This window comes from Sorex fumeus, unplaced genomic scaffold, assembly GCF_029834395.1.
Source record: "Sorex fumeus unplaced genomic scaffold, SorFum_2.1 ptg000034l, whole genome shotgun sequence".
Classification (NCBI taxonomy): Eukaryota; Metazoa; Chordata; class Mammalia; order Eulipotyphla; family Soricidae; genus Sorex; species Sorex fumeus.
In genome coordinates, this window is record NW_026606091.1 from 32,642,987 (window position 1) to 32,668,028 (window position 25,042).

General features: G+C 53.8%; 1 protein-coding gene across 1 annotated transcript in view; it reads right to left on the reverse strand.

Annotated features, from left to right (window-relative positions):
- The window catches only part of GABBR2 (gamma-aminobutyric acid type B receptor subunit 2), a 352,729-nt gene that overhangs the window by 15,850 nt on the left and 311,837 nt on the right, over positions 1–25,042 (reverse strand). The gene's annotated exons all lie outside the window — the stretch shown is intronic.

Genomic DNA, 25,042 nt, shown 5'->3' on the forward strand with positions numbered 1-25,042 from the left:
GCCTTTACTTCTCATATCTCCAGTGTTTAATCTCAAGGAAGGCCTCAGCCCCGTCTGGCCTTTTGTGTCATGTGTTGCAGAAGAAGCCAATTATTCTCTGGGATATATCTTCATTTGGGTTAGCCTAAAGGTTTTCATCAGATACAGGTAAGGCTTCCCCCAGGTGATATTCTGGCCTCCCTAGGGCTTCACATGGGGGCACCAGGAGGCCCTCTGTTCCATTTTGGGGGATGCTAACCGATCACTTGACTGAGGTGAGCCTAGCAGAGCTTGCCACCTGAGAGGGACCATTTCAAGCCTGCAATGAGTTGACCATCTTGGGGAGACACTGTGGGGGTGTGTGAGCGTCCTGCTCCCCCCCGCCTCCCTGCTACCGTAAACTCTGAAGTCCAGATGTACATGAAAAACTCAACCTGAGCCATGTTATTTTGGTGACTGCGAAACGGTGGTTTCCAACTACCATTCTGATGAAATACCCCACATTCTAGTGGAAAGGTAATAGTTCCCTCCACTTGTTTTGTTTACCACTATGGACTCACAGCTGCTTCTCTAATTTGATGTTTTTATTTTTTATTTATTTTTTGCTTTTTGGGTCACACCCATCGATGCACAGGAGTTACTCCTGGCTCTGCACTCAGGAGTTACTCCTGGCGGTGCTCAGGGAACCATATGGGATGCTGGGAGTCGAACCTGGGTTGGCCGCGTGCAAGGCAAATGCTCTACCCGCTGTACTATCGCTTCAGCCCCTAATTTGGTGTTTTATAACCTACTACTATCCTTGTTCCTTTTGGTGTTTATTAATTTATTTTTCAGAATTGATCAGTGGAAAACCCCTTCATGCCTCCTGTCCTTGTCATTTCTCTGAGCAAACTTGTCCTATTTCTTGGCACAAGATGTTCCAGGCTCTCTTTGAACTTTCTGGGCCCCAATGTAGGCACCAGCTACTTCTCTTCGAAATCAAAAGAAGCAAGTGAAAAAGAACCAAGAAAAGGACCTTGGTTCTTTCTAGTGGGTAGCGGTATCTGCCTTGATTTAGAAATCAGGGTCTGGGCACTAGATGTGCTCACTGGCTGTCCTAGGGTTTCATTCATTGTTGCCACGCATTCATCTCTCTCTCTTTCTTTCTCTCTCTCTCTCTCTCTCTCTCTCTCTCTCTCTCATATTTACATCCACTGTCATTGTCAATAGATATAAACTCCAACGCCAGGGAGTCTATATCTGTGGAGTTGCCTCCCCATTCATATTTACATTTCCTCCCCCCATTGACCTTGGAGCTTCTAACATCACTGACACACACTCATTACCCCAGTGCTATCATCGACACACAGTGAATTCTGAGTGACCACCCCAAGTCTGCAAGTTGAAGATTCCTCTGAGAATCTGTTTTGCCTTTAGTACCGACTCTCCTGAGGGGTTCTTTTCCCGGGTCCCAAGTTCTGGCAAAGGGGTCCTCTCACACCCCTGAGAGGAAGGAGTGGCATCCCCAGAGCCTGTCAGCAGTGGGCTGCAGAGATATGCCCGGCGGCCCTCGGGCAGGGGTATGAAAACCCGGATCCTTCTGTCCCTGCTCCAGGGTCCCTTCTGTGCTCGGCTGGGGCTCCCCTGGAAACGGGGGCAGCCGTGTCACAGGGCCATGGGCTCAGGCTGTTTGAGAACCTGATCACCCAGGCCTGGCCTTTGCCGCCCCCCCTCCCCGCCCCCACCTGTCCCCACACACACCCATTGCTTGGTCTCCTTGGCCCACGCATCACTGACCACCATGCAAGTGCCACGCTGCAGGGGGCAGGGCAGGGTCCTGTGTCTCTGCCATAACTGAGGTGGGTGCGGGTGGTGACATCGCGAAGGGGGTGGAGCATCAGGGAGCTGCCCTGGAGCTCCGCCCTCCACGGCTCTGTAAGGGGCGGGGCTTCCCCGTTGGGAAAAGAAGCGAGGACTTAGCCCCCGAGTTAGGGGGCACTCAGGGACAGTCTAGCTTTCTCCGATGATGAACACTTGGGCAGCGGGCAGAACACACTATGTCCAAGCATGAGCATCAAACCCATGCACAGTGGTGACTGTGTGTGTGTGTGTGTGTGAGAGAGAGAGAGAGAGAGAGAGAGAGAGAGAGAGAGAGAGAGAACAGACACTGAGGAGCAATGGGACCACCTGTGGTCCCCTGAACACCATCAGGAATGAGCCCTGAGCACAGAGCTGGTAGTAAGCCTTGAGCACTGCTGGCTGTGAGCCCCCCCGCCCTTGCCCTCAAGACGGGCTAATCACAAGGAAGGAATCTGGGGTTCTTGATGGAATCACACCCTCCTTCCTCATCATGAGTACTCACTCCAGGGGCCATGGAGATGGGTTGCCTGGCCCACGCCCTCCCCCCAAAACCCCTGCTGCCCCCTACTCTCACAGAGCTGCTGGCAGTGTCCTGGAGCACAGCTGCTCCTCCTGCACCTCCACCCATGGTTCCCCTCTGTAGGTTCCCCCAGGAATCTTCATGCAGGCCCCCAGGAGGGGCCATGGGCTGGGCAGCACTGCCCCCGGCCCCCAAGCACACGTGCTGGGCCCTCCTCTGCTCTGCAGGCCTGATCAGTGCCTGCACCCCTGCCGGCTGCCCACTTGCTCCCTATCGTCTCTCCGACTCTTAAACAACAACCCCAACCCTGCCCACACGTCCCAGCTACAGGCCCGCCTGGTAGTTGGCGTCCAATGCCCCGCTCTGCCTTCCCCTTTGTGTCCTGGGCTCACCAGCCTGGTTTCTTTCTTCCTTGTGAGTGGTTAAGCAACTCTCAGCCCTCCGCAGTGCATGCCTGCTATCCTGATGTGCTCTCACCTCTCTGAACCCCCAAATCCCAATCCTCCCATTTAGGTTTGTGGTATCCAACCATATCAAGGAATTTCAGCAAACCTCGGCCTTCGAGGCAAAAGGCAGCAAGAAACTGCAGCCCACAGAGCACAGGAAGTTGGTCAGACAGGAAAGCGCCGCCAAGGACGCAGCCCCAGCCCATGTACACCAGAGGGCATCAGAGGGCTGGGCGCTGGGTGCTTGGGTAATGGGGCTGGGGGCTGGCAAAGGCCCCCCCCCATTGTTTTATTTCGATTGTTTCTTTTTTGGGAATCACACCCATTGATGCTCAGGGATTACTCCTGGCTCTGCACTCAGGAATCACTCCTGGCAGTGCTCGGGGGACCTTATGGGATGCTGGGAATCGAACCCAGGTCGGCCGTGTGCAAGGCAGATGCCCTGCCCGCTATGCTATCGCTCCAGCCCCTCGATTGTTTTTTTTTTTTAATTTGGGTTCACACCTGCAGGTGCTAGGTTGTGGTGGTGATTTACTCTCAGAGGATTATATGGTGCTGGGGATCAAACCTGGAGCTCCAGCAGGGGTGGAGCGGGGAGAGAAGAGGGGTTAGCTTAAAGGACTGGAGCCTCAGGTGTGATCCCTCAGCACTGGATCTTAATGCTAATTGCATGAGCCTGGTTCTTTTTTCCCCCGACCCCTCCTGAACGTGCCTGGAACAGGAGCTGCGAGTGGCCTAAGGAGTCACAGGCAGGGGGAGGGAAGCGCCTGAAGTAACAAGAGCATCCCTTGTGACCCCAAAGCCACTTATTTGGTGTTGTGCACCGGAGCACCACTAGAGGGCACCAGAGACCAGTGAACAGTGCAGAAGGCTATTAGCCTTCCGTCCAGGGCTATTAGCTCACCCTCTCTGCTGGGGACACAGCCTTTGGGGTTCTCTGGAGCACCCCCTCTGAGAACAAGCTCTTGTTAAGGAGGCCATGACTAAGAACTTTAATCATGTTTTTTTACGTTACATTCTTGCTGCTTACCTGAACAATTAGGTATCAGTTATCCACCCTATTTACCCATCCATCCTTCCATCCATCCATCCACTCATTCATCCACCCATCTATCCATTCACCCATCCATCATCCACTCATCCGTCCATCCGTCCATCTGTCCGTCCGTCCATTCATCCATCCATCCACCCACCCGGCCATCTAATCCTTCTTTATACCTAAACCCTCCCTCTGTCCAGCCATCCTTCCTTCTTTTCCTTCCACCCATCCATCCATCCATCTACCCACTCCCCTTCCCCATCAAACACTGTCACTGTTGTTGCTCTGGGTACTCAGAGGACACGTACATGGACTGGGGGTCTACATCCTATTTTCCTGAATCTCCTCAGTGGAGCTCAGGGACCTCCAGGCTTCACCCAGCTGTGCTCTGGGCCCATGTAGTGCCGGCAACCCAGGATTGCACCCCAACCTGGTGCTCTCTCCCTGGCCCATGAAGCTGACTCAGGGTATGGTGGGCTGGCCTCACCCTGTCACAGCAGGCCCCAAGGACACCACATGCTTCCCTGTTGTGAGGGACAGGTGCCAGCTGCTAGCTGGACACAAGTTGGGGCCTTGGAAGAGCCCAGCCAGGTGTGATGATGCTCACTTTGCAGGTGGAGAAACTGAGGCGCAGAGAGGGGCAAAGCTCGTCCTCAGAGTGTCCTGGAGGTCTGGCACCCCTGTCTCCCTCCTTCCCGCCTCCCTTACCTCATGTTTCCTGACCTTCCTGCCACATCAGCACCCAATGCCCCCGCTGCCCCAAGGGAGGGGGCCGGACGCTCCACCCAGGTGTCCCTGGCAGGCCCCGGGCTCTTTGAGGCGGTGCCTTTGGTGCTGCAGCTGGCATTGTGGCCCATGAAATGCACTTCCTGCCCATGTGGTGGCCGGCAGAGACACCGGGCATGTGTCAGGGGCTGGCGGGCTCCTGACTCAGACACTGCTGGGGAGAACCATCCCTGACACCCTGTCTGGGCAGGAAAGGACAGCAGCCGGCCCAGGTCCTGAGCCTCACCCACTGCTCACTGCGTAGGTCTGGGCCCTACTGTGGACTTGCCGGGTGCCCTCGGGCCCTGTCCTGGACCCCCTTCCTGGTGGCAGAATGAGCTGGGGCTGGGGGGGGGGACGTGCTGTTCCGTGTCCCTACAGCCTCATCATGGCTCCCCTCCATCTCCCCTTCTGGTCCTTTCTCCACCCCACGCCTGTGTCACCCCAGCTCCCCATCTTTGAACCCTTCCTGCACCCTCCCCCTCCACCAGTGCTTTCTGCCTCTGGTTTATGGGGGCACTGTCACCCCATGTCAGGGATACTTCTCTGGCTTCTCTTGCCACCCACCCATGGGTGCTCATCAGACAGGCCCCCTGGAGAGGGGGTGGAGAACCCGCACTTCAGGCTGCTGAATCGGCTCCAAGAGGGGCTTGCAGGACCCGAACCCCGCCCTGCCCGGCTCCCCACTCCTCTGCTTCAGCCCACACTGCTGCCAGCCTGCGAGTGCCCCTGGAGGGAATGTGGGGAGCCACCCAGTGTCTAGGGATGGAGCTGGCCTCAGAGCTTTGGGGGGGGGGGTGGTTCCCGGCACATCCAGCCTCTGCAGTGTCCTCGATTCCCCCTGTACTCAGTCCTGGTGGCCCAGGAGACCCCCTCGCCCCAACCTTCCCGAGTGGCCTGGGTCGCCGGTTCCTGTGCCAGAGCGCGTTTGTGGGTAACCGAGGCGAGACGGGGCCCAGATGGGGGTGAAGGCCCCGCAGGGCTCGGCCCAGAGGTGGGGGCGGGGGGCCTTTCGTCACCCTCTCCCGAGCGGGTGCTTTCGGCTGGTGCTCATGGCAACTCCCGGCTGTCATGTAGTGAGAACAGGACGTGACAGAACGAGGCTGTGAAGCTGCTCTGTCAGCCTGCCAGAGCCTGCGGGGTCTGTGTGCGGTCCTCTGGGCCTCCCTGCACGTGCCCTGGGTGAGGGGTGTGTGTGTGTGTGGGTCCTCTGGGCCCCCTGCACGTGCCCAGGATGAGACACGTCCCACTGGAACCCACAGCACTGAGAAGGGCTGCAGCTTCCATCTCCTGCACGGAGCTCAGGAAGAGGCTGCCATTTCCCCCAGCCCCCAGCCGGCAGGGAACCCCAAGGTCAGGCCCTTGGGCCGACTGGGGGTATCCTGCCTCTGGGCCCACTCCGGGCAGTGGGGGGCAGCACAGGCTCTTGGCCGATGAACGGTGTGGCCTTGCCTCTGGCATGGGTTTGCCTGGAGCTCCTCTGAGCCCCCAGCCCATCCCCCCTCCCCCGGTCCTCTTCCCTGAGAACTGTGAGGGTGTCTGGAGCAGGAAGCAAGCGCCCACAGAGTGGGGACACACACGACTCCCAGCAGGGCTGGCAGAGCACTCAGGGTGGCTCTTGCATGCCCGCTGCCCCACTGCCAGTCCAGAAAACAATTGTCCTGGGACCCCCCCCAAGTGTGAAGACGATTCTCGAATAGGCCCTTCTGATGGCCGCTGTGTGCGGGACCCTGGGTTTGCGGGACAGTGGGCCCTTCCCCACAGACTCTCCGGGGGCCCACCTCTGTGTAGGGGCGCGTCTGGGACTCGGAGAGGCTCATGCAGCTCCCCTGGCCGCCCTGTGCTGCCCTGGTGGGGGCTGCTTCCCCTCCTCTGTGCTCAGGCTGTGCAGAGGGGCTCCGCTCAGGTGGGAAATGCCACAAGCTGCAGCCTCCCTGGCCCTCCCTGGCCCTGCAGGGGACCCCACCTCCAACCTCCTCCTGTGGTTCTCCAACTGCACTGTGTTCATGCAGTCCTGCCTCGGGCCACAGTGCTCCTGTCTCACCTGTCCCAGCTGCCTCGCATGAGGCCCCTGCTGCCCCCGGAACCCGGTGAGGGCACTGTCCCCTCACCAGCCAGAGTTGCTCCCGAGCCTGTGCTCAGGACTCTGCAGCCAACTACACCAAGGCACTCAGCAGGCAGTGTGCGTGAGCAGGGACTGTGGGGCTGGGGACGCACCACACATATGCGCACACACACAGACACACACACAGACACACACACATGCACACACACATGCATAGACACACACAGACACACTCCTGCAGACACACACGCAACACACAGACACACACATGCACAGACACACGCACATGCACACAAACATGCAATGACACACAGAGGCAGAGACATACATGCACATGCACACACATACACATGCACTCACACACACAAGCCACAGTCACATGTACACATGAACATACACAACAGACACACAGACATGCACAGACATACACATACACATGGGTACATGCACAGACACACAGAGACATGCACACACACACACACACATAGACACACACTGACACACAGACATACACAGACACTCACAGACATACACAGACACAGGTACAGACAGATACACAGGCAAAGACACAGTATGCATGCACACAGACACACACACAGTCATACACAGACGTACACACGCACAGACGTACACACAGACACTGCCATGCACGGACATATGCACAGATGCACACAGACACACAGAGGCATACACACATGCGCAGAGGCACACGTGCACACACACACCCTCCTCCTGGTGGAACCTGACGCCAAGATGCAGACCCCAGCAGGACACACCAGTTGGCCTCCTGGTCACTCGTGACTCTCAGTCCCCGTGGCCTGCAGGACCTGCTGCCTAACATGAGTCACAGACCCCAAAGGCTACTGGCCTTCGTGACAACTAGGTTAAAAATACTTGGAAAATAACAGAAAAGGAATGAGAAGGCAGTGGGGAGAGCCCAGAGGCTGGGGCAGGGACTTGAATTCTGATGCTGGTGACTCAGGGGCCTTGAGTCCCTCTGGGTATTAGAGTCCTGGGAGCCCCTGAGCGCCATCGTGGTGGTCCTGATGGCCTCTGACCTCACGGGGGGCTTGAGCAGCACCACACCATCAGCCTGGCCATCACACTACTTGAGCTACTTGGTCAAATATTCCCAGGAGTGGCCCCTGGTTCCTTGTCCCCCCTACTCCCCACTCCTGCTTGCAAACCCCCATTTAAAAGAAAACCTGGAGAGGGTTGACATCTTTTTCCCTGTGACCTGAAGAATGTGATGTAGCTCTGGGCCAGCGAAGGGCAGAGAATCCGTCTAACCTTAGCACAGTCCCCCAGTCTCCAGCTAGGCAGGCCAGAAAGAACACTGGACCCCACTGACAGGGGAGGACACAGGCTCAGAGAGAGGCAGAGTCAACATCAAACTACTTTGGGTGGGTTTGGTTTTGTTTGGGGGTCACATCCAGCAGTGCTCAGGCCTAACTCCTGGCTTTGTGCTCAGGGAATACTCCTGGGAACCGTATGTGGTCCTGGGAATGGAACTCGGGTGGGCCATGTGCAAGGCAAACACCCTCCCTGGACTGTCACCCCGGGCCCAACATCCCATCTGCTTGCTCCCACGTCTCGGCTGCTTTCCCTGGAGATAGGCTGGGCTCGACCAGGTCATGACTCTAATTCCGGTCAGTGGGCTGCAGGAGGAAGTGACCTGTAACCTGATGGGCTGTGTGAACTCCATGAGTGGCCCCCACTGTGTCCTCTCATGGAAGATGGTGGCCCCAGGAGACCAGCAGGCTTCGCAGGTGGACTCCCTCTGGGCAGGAGATGCAGTCTGCCTTCGTTTCAGCCCACAGCTGGGGTTTGGGGGCTGGCGACGCCCATAGCCTGAGGACCAGAGGAAGGAAATTACATCTGCCTTCCAGTGCCAGGTCCTGGGCTCTGGTGGGGCCACACACATGCAGGCACCCCACCGCCTCTTCAGGGAGCAGGCAGACAGCCGCAGAGCAGTGAGGTCGCCTGCCCAGGTGCAGGGGGCCCCGGAGGCCCCGGCCTTCACACGTGCTGGCTGTGAGACAGATGGCCATTGTATCCCAACACCCGTCGGGCTGAATGCTTCTTTTGAAGATGCGAGATTGTCCAGATTGCCTTTCTCATTCAGATTTTATGCCCGACTAAAGTCCTTGTGCTATGATTTATTACAGCAACAGTGATTTTCCAATTTTAAGACAACAATACAGCTTGGAATGAAACGGAAAGAAAACATGGAAACATCGGAAGCCCTTTCCGGAGAGCCTCCCAGTATCTTGCTCGAACAGTGAAGGCCTCGGTTTCCCCTCATGCCCGTCTCCCCTCTTTCCTTCCAACACCAGAGTCCCCATTTCTCAAGTGGGGCCTGAACCCACCGAAGCTCTGGGCACCTCCGGCTGTGTTGCTGCCCCAATGTCCTCCCCTGGAATACGGAGATACACGAGGATCCTGCTGCCAGGGAAGAGACAGAAATGCTGATGGACGTTTATCACTGTCACTGTCCTCCCTCTGTTCATCGATTTGCTCGAGCGGGCCCAGTAACGTCTCCATTGTGACACTTGTTACTGTGTTTGGCAAATGGAATATGTCACGGGTAGCTTGCCAGGCTTTGCCGTGCGGGCGAGATACTCTGGGTAGCTTGCCGGGCTCTCCAAGAGGGGCGAAGGAATTGGACCTGGGTCAGCCAGGTCGGCCACATGCAAGGCAAACGCCCAACCTCTGAGCTATCACTCCAACCCATGGATGCTTATAATTATTAAAAACTAAATACAAAATTTTGCTCAAGGGGAAGTGTGGGGAGATGGCTCAAAGGGCATACGTCTTGTATGCATCAGGCCCTGAGTTCAAATCCCAGCATCACACACTGCCCAAAGCACCCCCTGGCAAAGCCCTGGAGCTGCCTGGGCATGAGGGGCACAAGACCCAAGGATGGAACGGAACAGCCAGGCCTGTGTCAGGCTGAACATGGTGGGCAGTGTCCAGGATCCCCCAAGCAATGTGTGTGAGGTCCTCCTAAGCATTTTTGTTTGTTTGTTTGTTTTGGGTCATCCTTGCAAGGACTCAGGGGTTACTCTTGGCTTTGTGCTCAGAGATCACTCCAGCCAGTACTAGGGGTACCGTCGTAAGGGATGTCGGGGAGGGAACGCAGGTGGGCCGAGTGCAAGGCAAGCGCCATCCCCACTGTTCTCTCTCTCTCTCTAGTCCTGTCTCCCTAAACAATTTTTTAGAGAGTGCAAAGGGCTAACGTATCTATGTGCCTTGCATGCCAAAGGCCTCGGGAACCAAAACACACAGAGAGATGAAGCTGCAGGATCTCTCAGGACACTGAGGTGCTGAAGTCCAGAGTGGATTTCAAGAGGCAGAGCCATAGGGTTTCTGGGCCTTCTTGAACTTTTGGACCTCCAAATCCCCCCACTCCCTTACTCTGGAATATCCCAATGCGCAGTTGGCGATCCCCATTCTAAGCGTCTGGGAGGGCACTGGCCTTTAGGGTTAAATCTGAAAGTCTCTGCTTAATGCCTAGGGCCTCCCTGGACCCAGCCCATGGCTGCCCGTGACGCCGCCTCTCAAACCCGTGTGGATGGACAGTGGGGTTCAAGCCCTCTCTCTCTCCACCAGCCCCCACACACCCAGCTCCCTGTTTATGGCTTGTGGCTGGGGTGCTCTGAGCTGTCACCTGCAGAGAAAATGGGTGATGACAGTGCCATAGCCATCATACCAAGGAGCCTCTGTTAGGGAGGGTCATAAAAAATGCTCGGCGGTATGGTGGGATGAAAACACGAATGAGGACTGTGCCGGCAACTGGAAGCCCCTCACGCTCATCAAGGCTCAAAGAACCCCTTTCAGAAATGGGAGCGACGCCTGCGGACGCCAAGGCACAGGGCAACACAGGGGCATGCTGGGAACAGAATGGCCTGGAGCTCGGCTGGGCAGAACCGGAGAGATCCACATAATTAATGAAGCCATTAGCATACGCAGGAAGCCCCAAAGCTGCCGGGAGGCTGATAAGAGGCGGCTATTAAACAGGGATGCGCTGTGTCACGGGAAGCGAAATGAAGTTTGTTGGTTTGTTTTTTTCCCAGAGTGTGTCCCTCACCGTTACCCCAATACTCTGTGAATAAGAAATATGCCTCAACTTCCTGCAAAATCACCAGTGAGGTGGGGCCCAGAGTAAACATACGTGTGCATGTGACTCAGCCTGAGATCATGGCCCTTGGCCCTGGGAACAGACAGTCTGAGGTCCCGTCCCACATAGGAGCCAGGGGACCAACAACGACTTAACCTTGCTTTTGCCCAAACGTGATTCCTGCCTCCACGGACTGAGGATTTGATGAACTGAAACACGCAGAGCCCTGAGCTCACGGCTGGCTGGGTCCGGGCTCAGCCTTCCTGTTACTATTTTTAGGACAGTCGGCTGAGACTCTCAGGGGCACAGGTCTTGGGAAAACACAGCAGGGCAGAGTCTGCCAAAGGCTGTGTTCCCTGCCTGGGGGTTCAGTGGGACAGTGAGGCTGGGGGACAGACACCAAGGGCTGCAGAGACTTGGAGCTTATTCCGCTGATTGGCCAGGTTCCCCGTCAAGGGGAGCTGGGGGCTGGCAGTGCCATCTTTGGTCTCCAGCTCAGAAACTCTGGTCAATGTGAATGACCTGGGGACAGGAACACAGTGACCGGAAGGAACATGCTCAGGACCCTTCTGGGTACTCTGAGAACTGTCCTCCTCCTCCTCCTCCTCCTTCCTCCTCCTCCTCCTTCCTCCTCCTCCTTCCTCCTCCTCCTCCTTACTCCTCCTCTTCCTCCTCCTCCCTCCTCCTCCTCCTCCTCCTCCTCCTCCTCCTCCTCCTCTTCTTTTCCTTTTCCTCTTCTTCTTCCTCTTCTGCTTCCTCCTCCCCCTCCTCCTTCCTTTTCCCCTTCTTCTTCCTCCCCGTCCTTTTTTCTTCATCTCTATCTCTTTCTCCTCCTCCTCCTCCTCCCTTTTCCCCTTCTTCTTCTTCTTCCTCCTCCTCCTCCTCCCCCTCCTCCTTCCTTTTCCCCTTCTTCTTTCTCCCTGTCCTTTTTTCTTCATCTCTATCTATCTCTTCCTCCTTCTCCTCCTCCTTCCAGTTCTGCCACTGCTTCTGAGCAGAATCTGGGGAGAGGCAAGTAGCCTTCCTCAACAACGCACCCACCATGGGCATGGAGCCCGGGTGCAGTCACCAGCAGAACCCCAACCCTCCTGCTGTCCCTGCACTCCTCCCCACAGAGAGGTCTGTCCCGTCCCCTTGCTCCTCCTCTTTTTCAAACAATCAGAAAAGATGTCCACTCCACCATGAGGCAACTCTTGGGAACGGCCTTATCTGCTCTTTCTTTGAATATACTGACACATACACACAGATAGTTATACGAGACACATGCACATACACAATTACATAAGACACACGCACATATATACACGGTTATGCACACATACGCAGTTACAAACACATATACAGTTACACAAAGACACATGCACACACAATTACATACAGGCACATCCACACATACACAAAGACACACATACACAGTTACATACAGACACATGTACATACCCAGACACATGTACACATACATAGACACATGCACACAGATACAGTTACACGCAGACAGATGTACATACACTGACGCATGCACACGTGCGCAGGTACACGGACACCCTCCACCCCAAGTTCTGCGAAAATAAATCCGAGCCTGTCTCCGTGACAGCTCAGCAGCCCAGCCCCAGCCCACTGTCTTGCACCGTCAGCACAGCATCAGGAGACCGGGGGTGGGGGGTGGCGGGAGAGAAGCAGCTTCTCCATAATTTCTGCTAACCAGAGTGAACGTGGGCAAAGGGCTCATGAGGCTTTTCTGCTGCTATCAGTTTCCTGGCTCCCCACTGCCTCCAGGTGAGACCCAGCCGAGGGCCAGCACCTCCTCTCGCCTGCCAGCAGCCAGACCTGGTGCAGCTCAGACGCTCCCAGACATCCCCGAGGCTTTTCTGCACAAGCATTTCCATCTCTCTGAACGCCACTGCGGTGTCTCGCCCGCCAATGTTTACTCCGGCAGGTTTGGTCCATCATTTAAAGGTTGGCTAAAATCCCTTGTTGTCTAGGAAACTTCAGGTTTTTTTCAGTTGAAATTACCTTTCTTTTCATATCTCTATAACAAGTGGGAAGCTAATGAGAGGACATACTTTTTCCAGGGAAGAAGGCAGAGTCAAAAATAACCTCCGAGGAACGGAACGGATCCCTGATCAAACCGAGACTGAAGTCCACACTGCCCCCAGATCTTTCTACAATGCTAGTAAATTCCCTCTGCTGTGTACTTCAAGTTCAGTTACTTGCAACAGAAAAGATTCTAATGAATGCCGTGGGAATCAGGACTTACAATCACTTAGCCTTTGGAAGCTGCGAAGAGAGCATTAAAATATAATGTATGATGCTCCAATTAAATTGGACTTGCTACTCCCCTGGAGAATTTCTGTCTCTCCCTACCATGGCTTTTTAATGCTCTTCCCCAACGCTGTCCTTCCTGCCTTAAAAAAAAATCGAGATAAAATTGACCTCATAAAACGGACCATTTAAACCTTTTTAGTAAGTGTATAACGCTGGTTGCTAGCACATCTGCAGTGCTGTTCCACCCTCTGATCCCACATTGCTTTCACACGACACCTGTGGGTCTCCCTCCTCTCCCTCCTGCACACTTTCTGTCCCTGCAGGCTTGCCCGGGGTTCTGTCAGGGGCTTTACACGACATGGCCTCCAGGGCCTGTTCCTCTGACCAGAAGTGTTTTTGGGCTTCCATGTGGCCAACGTGGATTAGCAGCCCCTCCCTCTTCCTGACTGACAGGTGTCCCATTGTCTGGATAGACCACATCTCGCTCATCCGGTCACATCTCCATGACTCTGGGGCCTACGGCATCTTCTTTTGGGCTGCTGTGATAATGCTGTAGTGACACAGCTTCTCCTTTCTCCTGACTGTGTAGAGTCTCGGAATTGTGGGGTGATGCTGTCACCTTAGGCGAGAGACTGCCCGGGGCAGCTCCAATTCTCTTTTTTCTTTTTGGTTTCTTTTCTTTTTCTTTTTTTTTTCAACAGAATCACTGTGAGATGCAGTTACAAAGCTTTCATGTTTGAGTTTCAGTCATACAATGATCGAACACCCATCCCTCCACCAGTGCACATTCTCCACCACCAATGTCCCCAGTATACCACCCCCCCCTTTCCAATCCTCCCCCTTCCTCCATGGCAGACAATTTCCCCCATAGTCCCTTTCTACTTTTGGGCATTATGGTTTGCAATACAGATACTGAGAGGCTTTCACGTTTGCTCCTTTATCCACATTCAGCTCACATCTCCCACCCTGAATGATCCCTTCAACCATCACTGACTTAGTGACCCCTTCCCATCCCAGCTGCCTTCTCCCTCCAGCTCATGAGGCAGGCTTCCAACCATGGAGCAATATTCCTGGCCCTTGTGTCTACTGACCTCGGGTGCCAGTCTCATGTAATGTTATTTTACATTCCACAAGTGGCAGCTCTGATTTTCTCGAAAGAGCCACACCCCATGTGTTCAGCCCATCCTTTATTTTTCGCACTGATAGGAAACGTTTTCTCAAGGCAGGTTCTAGGCAACCTGCTATGGGATCCTACAGGGCTGGGGGTGGGGGTTCTCTCAGCACTGACCTCCCGCCTGGACACTGCCAGCCAGCCGGGCGATGTCCCTGCCCTGGGAGGGTCTGAGAGTAGTGGGCCTGGTCTTCTCTGGGGACCTTCGGGGCAACATGGGGGGGAGCACAAGTGGGCTCAGCAAAGGGATGAGCATCACAGATGCCCTGGCTTCAAGAGGGTTTCTCCCCAACATTGGGCAGGGTCTTCAAGGAGCCTCTGAGAAGGTTGGTGTGAGCCAGGGTGGGGGTTGGTGACAGGGGTGGGGGGCTGCAGTGAGCGGGGGCATCTGTGTGGGTGGAGATGCTGCTTCGTTCTCATGCCCAGAGACGGCACCTGAATGAATGGTCCAGTGAGGGGAGCCGGGCCCAGCAGACCCATTCCTAGGAAAGGGAAAGTATGGGCAGGAAATAGGGACCGAGAATCAGGACGCCCGAGAGATGGACATCTCAGCTGGGCTGAGCCTGTGTGACTCACCAGGCAGAACCTCCCCCAATCCCAAACAATCAGGGTCCCGCTGGGAGTGAGCAGGGCATGTGGCACCGGTGCAGCGGACACTGCTGAGGGGGAGCACAGGCCTGGATGGGTGCTTTTTTGAGTCCTACTTGTTCTCAGGGTCTCTTGTACCTGGGGGGGGGGTGGTGTTGAGCTGCAGAATGGAAGAGGGCACGGGGCGATGGCCAGGCTGAGTGGAAGGGTGGCTTGATGGAGGACTTGGGAGGTGAGTATCGACCCAACTTGGCCCCGGTTCCTTAGGGATTTGGTATATTCTGCATCGGGGAGGGGTGTGGGAGGGGTGTGGGGGCAGGGGTGGGGCTGATCCGAGTCACCAGGCTTGGACTCCTGAGTGTTCAGGCCACGTGCTCGGCACGTGCATGCTCAAGCATGTGACTCCAGTGACCGCTCGTGGCAAATGGGCAAGGGAGGAAATGCACTTCTCCTTCAGGACACGGGCTCAGAGTGGATGAGTCACTCGCCTAAGCTCACACAGCCAAGAAGTGGTGGAAGAGGGAGCGAAGCCTCAGATCTTAGTGTTTCTTCTGGGCATGCCCCTGCCCCCATCGTTTCCCCGGCACTGGAGAGTGTGTCCCGTTTCCCTGGCACATGAGCGCAGCCCCAGGAGCCGGCGTATCGTTTTAATAATTGGTATGGACATGCAGTCTCTCGCTGGCTGGCTTCCTGTCTGCTGGGCGATGTAGATAAGAAAGACGAAACTGAGCAGACCCAGGAAAACCCACCACAGCCGTTGGCGGAAACGACTCCATCCGGGGTTACCATTTTCAAGTTCGCTCTCCAAGCCTGGCCTCAGGAAGAATGCGCCTTCCTGGGTGAAATACCAAGACCAAGACAAGGGGGCTTGTCCCGGCGGCTCGGGGAGAATGACCGCCACCTGGCTCTGGGCTCTGCTTCCTTGGTGACTCCTGAGTCAGGAATGGCCAGGCCGGGCCCAGGGCGATGCAGGAAAATGGTCCTAGGAGCCCCTGAGTCCTCTCAGAGGAATCACACCTTGGATAGTGCTCGATGGAGCAATGTTCCATAAGAGAGCTCCTTCCCCTGTGCTCCCCTCCCCAGGGCTGGCCCTCTCCACGCTGCCCTGTCCTAGGCGGTGTTAATGATGCCTCCCTCCTTTTGATTTGCAAAGTTTCTATGAGGAAGATGCACAGACAATCCCATCAGGGACCCGAGTTACTGGCACAGCTCGGAGGAACGAAACGGATGTTCTTAGGAATTAAGGGACTTGCTCTGTCATTTCCTGGGATGCCCATAACACAGGCCCACACATCAGGTAGCTGAAAACAACAGGATTTACTCTCCATTAGTTCTGAAGTCAGAAGTCTGAAGTCAAAGTATGGGCAGGACAGTGTGTGCCATGAAGGATCCAGAGGAGACTCTGGAGCCTGGCCCGGCTTTGGTTGGCTCCAGGCTGCCTGTGCTAAGGGCTACCTCCTCCCTCCCTCTATCCCTCCTCCTCTCTCCTGCTTCCCTCCTCCCCTCCCTCCCTCCCACCCTCTCTCCCTCCCTCCCTCCCTCTCCCTCTGTCCCTCCCTTCATCCCTCCCTCCCTCTTCTCCTGCTTCCCTTCCTCCCTCTTCCTCTCTTCTCCTTCCCTCCCCCTATTTGCTTCCCTCCCTCCCTCCTCCTTCCCTCCATGCCTTCTTTCCAACTTCCTCTCTGCCTTCACCACTCCCTCCCATCCTCCCTCCCTCCCTCCCTCCCTCCCTCCCTCCCTCCCTCCCTCCCTCCCTCCTTTTGCTTGGCAAAGTTTCTGCGAAGAAAATGCACAGACAATCCCATCAGGGACCTGAGTTATTGGCACAGAAAACATGGGGCCCAACCCGACTCCTGTGGGGAGCCAAGTTACCTCCCCTGCTCCCTCATTATCCATGTTTCCATAACAGGGGTGTCAAGGTGCGCTGACTGTGAGATGCTGTAGACATGTGAGCCCTTCTTATGACTAAAGTGACGACTGTACTGTGCAGCACTTCTGGCTGTGCCCTGGGACAGACCCAACAGTGCTCGGGGGCCAGACCTGCTGGGGATGGACGCTCCATCACTTGGACTTTCATCTCCGTCCAGTACTAGTGTTTTTCGCATGAGAACCACACATCCGGCCTGTCTTCAGATCATTTAAAGTCCTTCCTCTTCACCTCCCACCCAGACCATCCCGTCCATGCAATAACCTTAGCCAGAGGCTGAGCAAACACATTACACAGGGGTGACAGTAGGGCCCTGCTGGGGAACCATCCATCCACACATTTCCTTATCCTTTACCACACGTCTGTTCAGCCATCAAGCAAGAAGCACCTGTTCTGCGCATGCCATGTAGCACACACTGCCCTGCGAAAGACAGGTGAGAATCTAATCAAGGCTCTCGGGTAAAGATGGGGCATGCGGGGGGATGGGGCTCAGTGGCATGGAGCAGGGAGAGGGGAGACAGAGGGGAGGGTCTTTGAAGTTTGTTAATATTGCACATATGGCAACACTTCCCAAACTGATCTACAAATCCAACACAACACCTGTGGAAATCCCAATGCCCCACCCCACTCTTTTTCAGACATGAAAGACACCCATCTTTCACTTTATAGAGAATCCCTAGACACCATGAATAGCCAAAACAACCCGGCAAAAAAGAGAAGAAAATAGGTTGGTGAGATAACACAGGGTCTAAGACACTGGACTTGCATGTGGCAGATATTGAATTGAATTGAATTCAATTCCCAGCACCACAAGTAGTCCCCTGAGTACCGCTTAGGAGTGACCCCCTGAGCACAGAGCCAGGAATAAGCCCTGAGAATAGCCGCGTGTGGTCCCAAATCAAAAGCCAAAATCTAATTCTAGAAACACCCTGTGAAAATTAAAAATAACACACATATCTATTTTTAAAACCTTAGTACACATAATTCTCTACATTTGCATGTAGAATTTCAAGCCTATTAAAAAAACTTCACAGTATCCTAAATTTAGTAGCAGTAAATTCAAATTAATAAAACAAAAACAAAGTATTTAGTCTCACTGTAAATCAGGAAAGGGCAAGTTAAAATTTAAGTCTAGTCAAAAAAAAAATAGGATGTTCCATGTTGGAGAGAGTATAAAATCACTTATAAACCAGATGATGGAGACAGTCCAGGGTGTTAGGTGCTTGTCTTCCATGCAGTCAACCCAGTTGGCTCCCCACCACCATGTATGGTTCCATGAGCCTGGCCAGGAGCGAGTCCTGGGAACTAGTGGTTGTGGCCCAACCCCACCCTCCAATGAAATAAGCATCTTCTAATGAATGACTCAAAGGGGGGAAGAAGATTCTGTCACCAATGGTGCAAGAACTAGATGTATGCCCGTGACAGAATTCATCATAGACAAAAATCAACTCACAATAAGCCAGACAACTAAATATAAGACTCAAGGCCCTTAAGCTGCTAGAGGGAAACAAGTGTTGTTGCATCTTGGTGACTTGAGTTGGTGAGGTGTCACAGCCCACGTGGCCTCCCACCTCGCCCCAACAAGAACCACGGGGCAAGTGCAGCGAGAGCACAGGCATGGCTAGTCACATGCTTTTCCCTGAATCGCAAGGTCACCTCCCCCCCCATCTGACCTCTGGAGGGAATCACTCCTTCATTTCCACCCAAGGTGGAGACAGTGGGGGAATGTATGGATATTGGGTTCTGTAGCTGCGAAACCTCAAACCAAGAAAAAAAAAATGACATGTTGGAGCTGGGGCTGAGATTCAAAGTGGTACAGCACATGCCCCGCAGTTACCAAGGGACTCTGCAATTTTACATCTCTCTCTCTTCTCTCTCTCTCTCTCTCTCGCTCTCTTTCTCTCTCTCTCTCTCCTGCCATATGTAAGACCTTGGGCTCTCTCCTAGCACTGGCCCCATCCCCCCCATCCCTCAGCACTGGTAGGACTGACCCTGGTATTCCCTGAGCACCCCGTGGGTATGGCGCCTGCACAATCAACACTACCAAAATTGATAAATTGGAAACTGGACTTCATCAAAAATTAAAATATTGAGCAGTGAGAGGGCCACTCAGAGGATGAAAAAAAGTATTTGCGAATCATCCATGGGACAACAGTCTAGTATCAAAAAAGAGTTCTTACGGGGCTGGAGCAATAGCACAGAGGGTAGGGTGTTTGCCTTGCATGCGGCTGACCCGGGTTCAAGTCCTAGCATCCCATATGGTCCCTCGAGCACCGCCAGGAGTAATTCCTGAGTGCAGAGCCAGGAGTAACCCCGGTGCATTACTGGGAGTGACCCAAAAAAGCAAAAAAAAAAAAGAGTTCTTAGGAGTTCTTACAAGTCAACAGCAGGAAGACAAACCCTTCAGTTTAAAATATGGGCAAAGAACTTGAACTGGTTTTTCTTCCAAGGAGAGACACACATGGCCAGGGGCCCACAAAGGAGGCTCAGCATCACTTTTCACTTGATATTCCTCCTTTTCGGAAACCACCACAAGCAGCAGTTTCACATCCAACGACGGTGAGAATCAAAGAGGCAAGATACACAAGGCATGTGGGCAACAATGTGGGATTTTGGAATTCTCACCCAGTGCTGGGGAGACACAGAAATGGGGCAGCCGCTGTAGAAACATGTTAGCAGTTCCTCAATGTATTAAACATAGAGTTACCATGGGACCTTGCGATTTTACCCCCTCTCTCTCTATATATATATGTATACCCAGGAAAATGTAAAACAAGTGTTCACCCAAATGCTTGTACACGAACGTGCATAGCAACGTTACACATAATCATCACAACACAAATCTGCTGGATGAACAGATGAACAAAATGTGCCTGTTAATACAAGGGAAAGTTACGTAGCTGTTAAAGAACTGGAATGGAGTTCTCCAGGCTAAGACATTGCGGAGCCTCGGGGCCAGGGATGTGGGCTTAGTGGGAGAGCAAGCTCAAGGCCTCGCATTTGATCCCCAGAACTGCCACACACACAAAGCCTTCTCTGACATTATCACTAGGCTCCGTGGCTCTCACACGCCACCGAGTGTGTGAGAGCACCGAGTGTGTGACCTCTGACTTTGCAACAACAGTAAAGGGAAGGGAAGCAGGATGGGGAGGGGTGGAGGAAAGTTCAACTCTCAGTAAAATCATTTCAACAACAACAACAAACTGGGCATCTGAGGTGTGTGTGAGACCCTCAGCATACGTCTAACCTTGCTCTCAGACAGGGCAGTCAGGAAGGGAGCTTGAGGATAGCACACAATGGGGTGTGTCTGGGGGTTTCCCACAAATGATTTGTGAGGGACGCCCACAAAAGGGACTCCCGGATGACGTTTCATTCCCAGAGATGTCCATCGGTGGGCCGGAGTCCCCCTGGCCCAGAGAGGGAAAACTCTCTTGGGGTGCCACCACCTGTGTTTCTGCTACCATGGGGGCAGCAAAGTAGCATCACAATGTAAAGGTTCCTCAAAAGGGTATGCCCTGCCACAGAGGCAGGGTGGGATGGGGGGAAAGGAGGTGGGAGGGATACTGGGATCCGTGGTGGTGGGAAATGGGCACTGGTGGAGGGATGGGTATTTGATCATTGTATAACTGAAACCCAAGCACAAAAATTTGTAAGTCTACAACAGTACCTCATGGTGTTTCACTAATAAAAATAAAAAAAAAATCAGTCTAAAGAAAAAAAAATGTGACAGAGAAGAAAGGCCGCGGGGGGGGGGGGGGGGCTCCACAGCTCCCAGAGAATGCTCCAGGTCCCAAAGAGAACCGAGATCACCGGGGAAGCCCCAGATGGGGTAGGTGCCGCATCCCGCCTCCTCCAGATGGAACCCCGGTGACCATGAGCCTCTACAAGCACAGCTCGAGCATGCGGGAACAGGACTCTCACACCAAACTTCCGGGACTGCCCTGGCTCCCAGGTAACCTCTGATTCCAGAAGTCAAACCCACAACCCGCCCCCCAGCGCCATCTTTACAGCACACAGCCACAGAGAAGAAAGGTTATGCAGGAACCAGGACTTTTACTCCAAACCGCGCGGCCACATCTCCTTATATATAAAGTGATCAATGGAAAGTAAATTATCCTATGTTTCTCCCTGAAAATCAGGCTTAACTCTTTTACAGACCACAACACCCAATAGGAAAGAGAGAACAAAAGGGAGTGCCCTGCCACAGAGGCAGGGGGGATTAGGGGGATGGGGGGTGGGAGGGATACTGGGATCCGTGGTGGTGGGAAATGGTTACTGGTGGAGGGATGGGTATTCAAAATAAATTAATTAATTAAAAAATGTAAAGATTCCTGGTGTGAGAACTGGCAGGGCGTGCTCAAGATGCTAACTCCACCAGCCCCAGCCCTGTTCCGCAGCACCTGAGAGAGTGTCTGGTCAACAGCTGCCTCTGCAGGGCCCAGGAGGTGGACACAAGGACTTCCAGACTGAGTGACATGTCTAGGAGGGTCCTGGAACCCAAGTGCCTCCCCAGTCCCCATATCCAAGAACAAGAGAGGCCAAAAGGAAACCCATTTCGAGGGGGGGGGAACAAATACATACACACATGTATATGCATATCTATAAGCACACAAGGCTGACCCTGTAACAACATGTCAGTAATCTCTTATACAAGGGCTTAATGGCTCCTGGGTGAAATACAACAATCTTGACACACTTTACTCTAAGGAAAATTTTTGGATCATTTTTAGAGGATTATTCATAGTTAATATAAATTATTTGGGGGCAGGGTTTGGAGTTGGGAGTGGAAAAATCTTGAAATATGGTGGTGGGTAGGTGTAATGGTGGTGGGATTGGTGTTGGAATAGTAAAGAACAAACTATTGTGAACAACTTTATAAAAATAAATTAAATTAAAAAAAGAGATAGGCCAAAAGGAACACAAAGAACAGACATGGCTCCCGAGCTATGATGCCTCCTGGCCTGAGCTGTCCCAGAAATATGGGCTATGGCCAGCAGGGCAGGAGTCCACACGTGGGCCTCTGGGAAGCCTGGTGGAGACACCTGTCTGAGGGACTCCAGGGACACCCCCCTCTTCTCATCTGAATGACTTTAAAAAATTATTTTTTAATTTTATAAGGCAGTTCACAATATTTGATTACATTTAATATTCAAACTCCAATCCCACCACCATCACACCTTCCTACCACCATATTTCGGGTGTTTCCATCCTGAACCCCAATCCCTGCCCCAATGCAGAACCGAAATAATACAATATTTCCCTCTAAGGTTGGTTGCCTCCTACTTTGAATCCCATCAGATGCGGTGTGGTACTCTTAGACGATGAGTAGGGTGTGTCTTATGAAGTTTTGTGCAGCCAATGGCCGCGCAGTCCAGGGAAAGGTTCACTCATGGGTGAGGCTCGACCCGAGCATGTGGAGAGCGGCCATGAGCGGGGTGGAGGTTGAGTTCTGGAGGTTTTCAGCTGCCAGGGATGGGTCCCTTGGGGCAGGGAGGGGGGTTTGGGATGGAAACACCCACCCCCCTCTAGGGTGCCCTGAGTGAAACAGCCTGGCACAAGGGCCAGCATCATGGTTATGGAGCGCGTCATGTTAATACTCCCTTCCGGGAGAGAAGGACGTGCAATTTGGATGGTGGCTGATGATGGGATTATCTGGTGCCAGCCAGGGGTGGCTTATGGGCGTGACTCAGTCGAGGAGATGAGGAGACAGGGAGGGAGGGAGGGGTGGAATATGGGCAGAGGATCTCATTGAATGACTTAATCTGCACTCTACACGTGGATTTCTAAAGGGCCCTAAGTGGCCACACCCAGTCACATCAGAGACAGAGAAGCAGAAGGTGAGCTGGGCTAAGGGCTGTTCCACCGCCCAGGGTGCAGTCTCAGAGGGAAGATGCCGCCCAGCTGCCGATGCAGGCAGTTCTCTCCCCTGAAGGGGGCACTTGATGAAAGGTGGGGGACATGATAGCAAATTAAATTGCAGCGTGGCAAAGACATTTCTTGGAGAAGCGGCTTAATGGGTCCAGGCCAGATGGGTGGAATTTGGACATATGGTGGCACGGTGGGGGGGTGGGGGTGGGGAACGGGACGCGAGCGTTCCAGGTGGAAAGAACAATTTACTCAACAAATATTTACCAGGCACTTGGTCAGAGCCAGGCCCTGCCAGTGGATGCTGGGGACACAGAGATGGCCTTGGCCTTGGAGGAGGTCATGATGCCCGGGGTGTAGGGTGTGGGGGGCATGCAGAGTCAATCAGCAGGAAAGACGAGGGACAGATGGGGTGCCAGGGGGGCCCAGGCAGTGTCTCGGGCCAAGCTCCTGGAGAAGAGGCACCTGAGCTGCCTTGAAGGTCAGCAGGATGTTTTGGTGTGCAGAGGTAAAGCGAGCTGAGCCGGGAGAAGGGAGGGCTCTGGGGTGAGGGGGGCAGTACATGCAGAGGCGAGCACGAAGGGCATGTCGGGGGAGTTGGGAGATGTGCTGGGAGTTCCGGCATCTGTGGAGCAAAGGGCCAGGAGAGGAGGGTTGGAAGCCTTGAACTGGGCTATGTTGACCCTTAGCTGCGGGGAGGATTTTTCAATGGGAGATGAACACAGTCAGAGTTTCAGACAGACTCACCACGTTCCACCGCTTCCCAAAGACATGGCATGCGTCTGGGGAGACCCCGACAGGGCCATTGAGGACCCCAGGAAGGATGGGATGACAAACGATAAAGAACTGTCTGTTCTTCCAGGGTTGCAGACAGTTGGCATCACAGCCCTGGTGTGGCCCTGGACCTCAGTACCCCTCCCTGGACACACTGGCATGTTGGGTGAGAAAGGTCGTGGGGCAGCGTTAAGAATATACTAGTGGTTGAAGAAGAGTGATGGGGGCCAGAGACATAATACAGTGGGCCGGGCGCATGCCTTCCACAAGGCCGACCAAGGTTCTATCCCTGGTATCCCATACAGTGCCCGGGGCACCACCAGGGGTAATTCCTGACTGCAGAGCCAGGAGCAATCCCTGAGTATCACTGGGTGTGACTCCCCCTCAACAAAACAAAACAAAACAAAACAAAACAAAACAAAACAAAACGTGATGGCTATGGTGTAGGAATTACATGCATGAGAAAACAACATTAATAGTACTGTAAACCAGGGCTGGAGAGATAGTACAGCAGGCAGGGCACTTCCCTTGCACATGGCTGGCCCGCATTTTTGATCCCTGCTATCTTATATGGTCCCCTGAGCACTGCTAGGAGTGATTCCTGAGTGTAGTATCAGGTGTAACCCTTGAGTGTCTCTGGGTGTGGCCCCTCCAAAATAAACAAAAAGATCAAATAGTACTGTAAACCACAGAATCTCAATCAATCAAATGAAAAAAAATACTAGTTGTTTTTGGAAAGTGTCACTTTTATAAGGAGGGTTTTTTTCCCCCTTTAGCAGCTGTACAGGGAGATAGAAGATAACAGTGAAACTTATTTAAAACTCAACGTATTTGTCTCTTGCAATATCTGTTTCCATAGAAACATAACTGGAACGAGCCACCAGTTTCAAAGCCAAGTGGAGCTCCTGACTTCCAATCCCCCCATTTGCTGCCATTGAAAAAAAAAAAAGAATGTACAAGCATGGAATGTGTAAGGGACTTGAAAACACCCCTGACGTGAGTGTGCCAGGAATGGGCAGGAAGTCACACTGCCCGGATGGCAGGCAAGGGGTTCCTGGTATGAACAGTGTGGGGACAGACTCCTCCTTTCTCTCCGAGAAGGCCTGGGGGTCTCGCAGTGATGGGGTTGCAGATGATCTTGCTCACCTTGCACCCTGTTGGGAAGGCAGCGAGGGGAAGGGTTCAGGGAATGCAGGACGGTGCCTTGGGGGTGCTCAAGGCTCTCCTGGGGTGCAGGGTTGCTGGTAGGAGGCGGTGGCCAGGGAGAGAAGGGAGGCTTGGGAGAAGAAAGAAACCGTCTTCCGCCCCAGGTTCCCAGCTGTCTCCGCAGATCAGAATGCACTGCTGCTACCTCAGGGAGGGGGGTGGAGATGATCGCAAATGACTTCCCTTCAAAGAAAAAGAGAAATCCCACACGGCAGATGTGTATGCAAACACACACACACACACACACACACACACACACACACACACACACTCACACAGAGCGTCAGTGCCTGGGCTTCATCTCTCGCGATCTAAACGCAGCACCTGACAGGCTTCATCACGACCTTCCCCGGGAGAGCAAGGAGCAGCAGGGATCACACTGGGACACAGCAAAGCCGGACACACAATGACCCTTGCAGCCAGATCACAGGCCTGGGGTTCCGAGGCGTGTGTGTGTGTGTGTGTGTGTGTGT